We start from the raw sequence: 6,000 nt of genomic DNA, 5'->3' as shown, positions 1-6,000 counted from the left end.
GAAGGCCTCCGGGCCCCGGCGATCGACATCCTATGCGGCCCCAAACTTGGATCCATTGCAGCACCTGAAAATCCTACCATCCGACTCGACTGCGTGGCGACGACACAGACTGCGCAACTCAACGGCGAGGTGATCCAACCTGAACGACCAGACCTCACCTTCCAGGCGCCAGTGGCAGGACTGCGAGGGAAGAAGATCGGTGCAGAAGGTAGATTCTCGGGGTCCGTGGCAAAACCTGGGGAGAAAAGGATCACCGCAGCGTACCTCGTGGAGAGAGAGAAGATGGCGCCTGCACCACAAAGCGAAGCACCTGGAATCAAGGTGGCCACAACCAGACCACAAGGGGCAGTGTTGAGGGAGCAACACGTGTCACCAAACGGTGAACTGGATTGGGGTAAAGATTGCAAGGCCCTCTTAAAGGAGACCAGCAACCCAGAACAATTAAAGGGACAGTTCCACTCTTGGCACAGTGATGCCGGTGATATTAAAGATAAAAGTGTAATTGATGAATGCAGGTCTATAAATGTACTGTTGAATGGTGATGCCGGCAATGCTAATGGGAGAAATGTAACAAATGCTTCAAAAAATGATGTAAGTGACAAGTTTGCACTGTTGAACAGTGATGCCAGTAATGCCAACGTGATAAATGTAACCTTTGTAAGTGACAAACGTGAAAGTGTAAAGAAGTATAACAATGTCGAAGTAGCTAGTTGCGATCGGAGCCAATGTATCATGTATGCTAATGATAGAATGAGAAATGATACCGGGTTCTACATATATAATGACAATGCCAAAGGGAACCCCCAGTGGGAAACACCCAGGTCCAGCGGGCTATCTGATCATGTAGTCTGTGCTTCTGGGACCAATGTGATGCCCCAGGAAGGGTTCACACACACCCAGTGGGAGCATACCCACTGCAGGGACAGTGGTCAACGGGCAGCACAGCCACTACCACTGGCAACCTACCCCAGATCGGCCCTACCCGCTCTGGCCACCAGGGCCAGCACCGGGAGCAAGAGGCCAGTACCCTCCAGCTTTCCCAGCAGAAACCTCGGATGACCAGACTTCCATCACCAATGGAGGACAAGGAGGCCACACCACCCTGCGGCCCTGCCCACCACTAATCGCCACCACCTACCCATTCTACAATGTATGTACCTTACCCATAACACTTGCTCCACCACTGCAGAATCCTCCAACAGTGATATACCCACATGGTCTATGTATGGGGGGGTGGGTGGGGTGAAATGGATGTGTGCAGCCACGAACACATGGGTCACACCCGGCACCCACACAACCCTCACCCCAACTCCCGTCCATGACTGATCACCTCCCCATGTCATGGCAATAAGGAAGTGGGAAAGGTTCAGGGGGGAGTATTGTTATGTATGCATGTTAATGAATGTACTGTAACACTTGACCACTGAATGTACCTTCCCTCTGTATGCACTATACCTGTACCACCAGAGAGTGCTGCTGCTGGAGACCTAAGGGTCACCTGTACACTGCAGGTAACCAAGTATAAAAGGGAGCTCACCTCTTGGTGTCCTCACTCGAGGAGCTGCAATAAAGGACTAAGGCCACTACAGTTCAAGAACTCTCCCCTTACCTCATGGAGTCATTATTAGAGTGCTTGCATATACTACAGGGTTGGGGTAATATATTAGCATGGATATAAGTAACAGAAAACAGAGAGTCAGGATAAATGGGTCATTTTCCAGTTGGCAACAGTAACTATTGGGGTGTTGCAGGGATTGGTGCTGGGACCTTAACTATTTACAATCTATATGAATGACTTGGATGAAAGGACCGAGTGCAATATAGCCAAGTTTGCTGATGATACAAAGATGGGTGGCAAATTGTGAAGTGGATACAAAAAATCTGAAAAGGGATTATGGCTCCAATTTTCCTCAAAGAAGAAAAATGGCCTTCACTTACCTGTTTTTTTTAGGCCCCTCAGCGCTGAAAATAAAAATGCATAGTTTCCTCACAATATGCGCACCCTCTGGCACCGGTGCTACCCGATCCAATTCTGCAGGGCGGAGCCTCCAATTTGTGCGGAAACGGCACAGCGCATGCGAGGAAAAAATATATTTTTTTAACCCACTGTGCATGTGCACAAAAGAAAAAAAGACCCATTTGCACATGCGCAGTAGAAAGTATTTAAAAAACAGCTTGTGTGGGGACTGTGTGGATCACTATTGAGAATCCATTGGTGGCAGAGGTAGTTTCACAGGTAGGAAATACAGCTTTGTTCACAAGATGGCTGCAATGGGAGGGCCAAGAGAAGGCAAAAGGGCCAGGGACGGAGAAGGGGAAACCATAAGGGCGAAGAGATTTCGCGGGGTTAAATTGAGCGCCTGGTAGACTTAATCGAGAGTAGGTGCGGAGTTCTTGAGAACAAGGGGAGCTTCGGAAAAAATAAGCTTAAACCGTCTGCACTCGCAAAAGTTTAGGACCGGGTCGCAGTCGAGTTTAATGGAATGTCCCTCACCCCGAGAACCGGTGCACAGCTGAAAAAGAAGTGGCAGGACCTCGAACAAGCAGTGACTGTAAGTAATACATTAAACTTACATTTATTTGGGCTTTAAAATATATGTATATTTATGCACTGCAATTATATCTGTAAATGTAATCCATGTGCGTGCGTGTTCAGGACCCTCTCTTCAAAAGTTCCATTTTCATTTTGCAGAAGATGGTGTCACAGATCAACCGAGAACGCTCACAAACTGGAGGAGGTCCGCCAAGTAGGCTGCAACTGCATCCCAGAAGAAAAAGCAGAGGATTGGTATGCTGCTTCTTCATTTTTGGAACTTTTTAATGTTTTCTTTCAACTATTTGGATCATTTTGGGCCGTGAGGAGATCACTCGAAAAGATTTTATTATTTTTTTGCCATCATTCTTTTTTCATCGCAGGAGCATCAGTATGGGCAAGTTTTTATTTATTTTTTATTTTATATCTGCTTATAGTTAAAATGTGGACTTTAAATCATCTTAGAGTTTAATTGGAAGCTAAATGGAAGTCCCTTTGGCCAGGGATAGCAACGGGCCAGCACGGATTCTCTAACTGCATAAAGGGTTTTTCTGACAGTGTTTCGAGGGTCTCTGCGCTGGTTTTACAAATTTTGTAGGTGGGTAAAGTTTCCCATATGTGAAGAAATGGCACAGAACTTTCTTTTACAGGTACACCAGCACCAGAATGTTTGGCGCCAAATATTCTGGCGCTGATAGTAGACGCCGGTGCCCCAACACTGGGGAATGCTTGGACTTAGCTTTGGCGCCTAAAAATTCAATGGGCGCTGAAAAAGCGGCACCCAGTAATGAGCAAAATTGGGGCCATAGACAGGCTAAGTGAGGGGGCAAAAATTTGGCAGATGGAGTATAACATGGGAAAATGTGAGATTATCCACTTTGGCAGAAAAAATAGAAAAGCAAATTATAATTTAAATGGGGAAAAGCTGCAAAGTGCTGCAGTACAGACAGACCTGGGGGTCCTTGTGCGTGAACCGCAAAAAGTTAGTATGCAGGTACAGCAAGTAATCAGGAAGGCAAATGGAATGTTGGCCTTTATTGCAAGGGGGACAGAGTATAAAAGCAGACAAGTCCTGCTACAACTGTACAGGGTGTTGGTGAGGCCACACCGAGAGTACTGCGTACAGTTTTCGTCTCTGTATTTAAGGCTCTTCAGAGAAGGTTCACTAGGTTGATTCCGGAGATGAGGGGATTGACTTATGAAGATAAGCTGAGTAGGTTGGGCCTATACACATTGGAGTTCAGAAGAATGAGAGGTGATCTTATCGAAACATATAAGATAATGAGGGGGCTCGACAAGGTGGATGCAGAGAGGATATTTCCACTCATAGGGGAAACTAAAACTAGGGGCCATAGGGCTAGATTTTACAATTTTGTGCAGATCACCCAAAAATGGGCGGTAAAAATGGGTTTTCAGATCGTCGGCTTGTCGCCCATTCTCAAAGTCCCTAGTCTCCATTTTAAAAATTGGGTGTTACCACGAGCGATCTGAAATGGGCGTCAGCGTTAAATCTCTCTGACCTTCTGCCGTAAAGTGTCGCCGTCCTTAGCAGCAGCATGGCAACGCTTGTTTCACGTGATTCAGGAGTTCAGGGCACATCATTACATGCGCAGGAGAGGAGACAGAGAGAGAGGGAGCAGAGAGGGAGTGAAAGCATGTGTGGGTGTGGTGTGTGCTTGTTTGGCTGTTGTGGGAGGCATGAGGGTGATTCACCAGCAGCAAAAAGCCTATAAAGCATCCAGAACATAGTTGGAACCGAGTGTTTGTTCAACAAAGAATATATAACATGGAAGGGATGGAGAAGGCCATCGAGCTGTTCGCCAGGAACACTGGTGACAGAGGGCTCCCAGTGGTCCCGGAGCACGGCAGTGCACCCCAAGGTGCCGCACCCCCATTGCCAACGACACATGAGAGCCAGGAGCAACATCTTGCTTCTGGCTCGGAGCACGTTCCCACCTCGGGACAGTCCTCTCCCGTATCCGTCCAAGTAGCGGCTAGGCCGTCATCCCCTGACCTCCGCCAATGAAGCAGCGCCTGAGGAACCCCTCGGCCAGGCGGCGTAGAGTCAGGAGGGGAAGGGGTAGAGGTGCGGATCAGAAGCGGGGGGGTGGGGGTGAAGGGTTGTTTTTTACAGATATATTTATGATTTCAGACAAATGTTCGGTTTAAATGTTTTTTATTTCACGTAACCTTGTTGCGCATTGGCTCAGATAGCTTCACCGTTACACACTAGTGATTCCTTAACATCAAAGGATATAATTACACTTAACTTCAATTAACTTAAACTAACTCTCACCAAGGTGATGCCCACCATTAATGTATGACTTGCACACCCAGCAGTGTGTCAGCCTTGTAAGTACCACCAACGTTCTTTCAGGCAAAGCGGTCATTTATGAGCTCCTGACGTAAGAGTCTTGCAGTTATGATGCCACCATGGGCCCTTTCATGCAGTCTACAGGGGGGCGGGGGCATGGCTTCAGCATCAGCCTGATTGTGTGGCCTGAGGTCAGGGTCCACCTCCTCGCCCTCCTCTTCCTCTCTCTGGAGAGGTGGACCATCACACCCTTCTGGCAATTCTTGTCCCCTCCTGATAGCCAAGTTGTGCAGCATGGAGCACACCACCACGAATTGAGCTACCTGCTCAGGGTGGTATTGGAGCTCGCCTCCTGAGTGGTCCAGGCATCTAAAGTGCTGCTTAAGCACTCCAATGGTTTTCTCCATGGTATTGCGAGTGGCTCTGTGGCTCTTGTTGTATCGCTTCTCGGCTTCGGTGTGGGTGTCATGCAGGGGAGTCATCAGCCTGGTGGCGAGGCCATATCCTTTGTCACCAAGCATCCAGCATTGACCTTGTGGCTCATTATTAAACAAGTCAGATACAGTGCTCTTGCGCAGGATTTGAGCATCATGGATGCTGCCTGGAAATTTACCATTCGCTGCTATTATAATTTGCTGGTGGTCGACAACCAATTGGACATTCAGGGAGTGGAATCCCTTGTGGTTCCTGAAAATCTCTGCATTTATTGCTCCCTGTACCTTGGTGAAGTTAGCAATTCGGTAGAATCCAAGAGCCCTCTCAGTCTGAGCCTCCCTGGTCATAGGGAAGCTGATAAAGTCCATCCTACGTGCGTACAGGGCTTCAGTGACCTGTCTAATGCAGCAATGTGTGGCATGCTAAGATATTGCGCAAATGTCGACCGCGGAGGCCTGAAAAGAACCCGACGCGTAGAACGACAGTGCAGCGGTGACTTTGACCTCGATGGCCAGTGCAGTCCTGATGGTGCTGGCAGGCTGTAGATCTTCCCTTATGAGCTGGCATATCTCACTGATAAACTTTTTGTGGAAGCACAGTCCCCGAAGGCAGGTGGTGTTGGGCAAGTTGAGGTAAGACTACTTCTCCCTGTACTTGCGGGGGTTGTAACATCTGGTCCTCCTTATCACGTCTTACATTGGGCACATGATGCTGTCGA

The sequence above is a fragment of the Pristiophorus japonicus genome, chromosome 3 (assembly GCF_044704955.1).
Source record: "Pristiophorus japonicus isolate sPriJap1 chromosome 3, sPriJap1.hap1, whole genome shotgun sequence".
NCBI classification, from domain to species: domain Eukaryota; kingdom Metazoa; phylum Chordata; class Chondrichthyes; family Pristiophoridae; genus Pristiophorus; species Pristiophorus japonicus.
This window is presented reverse-complemented; position numbering follows the sequence as displayed.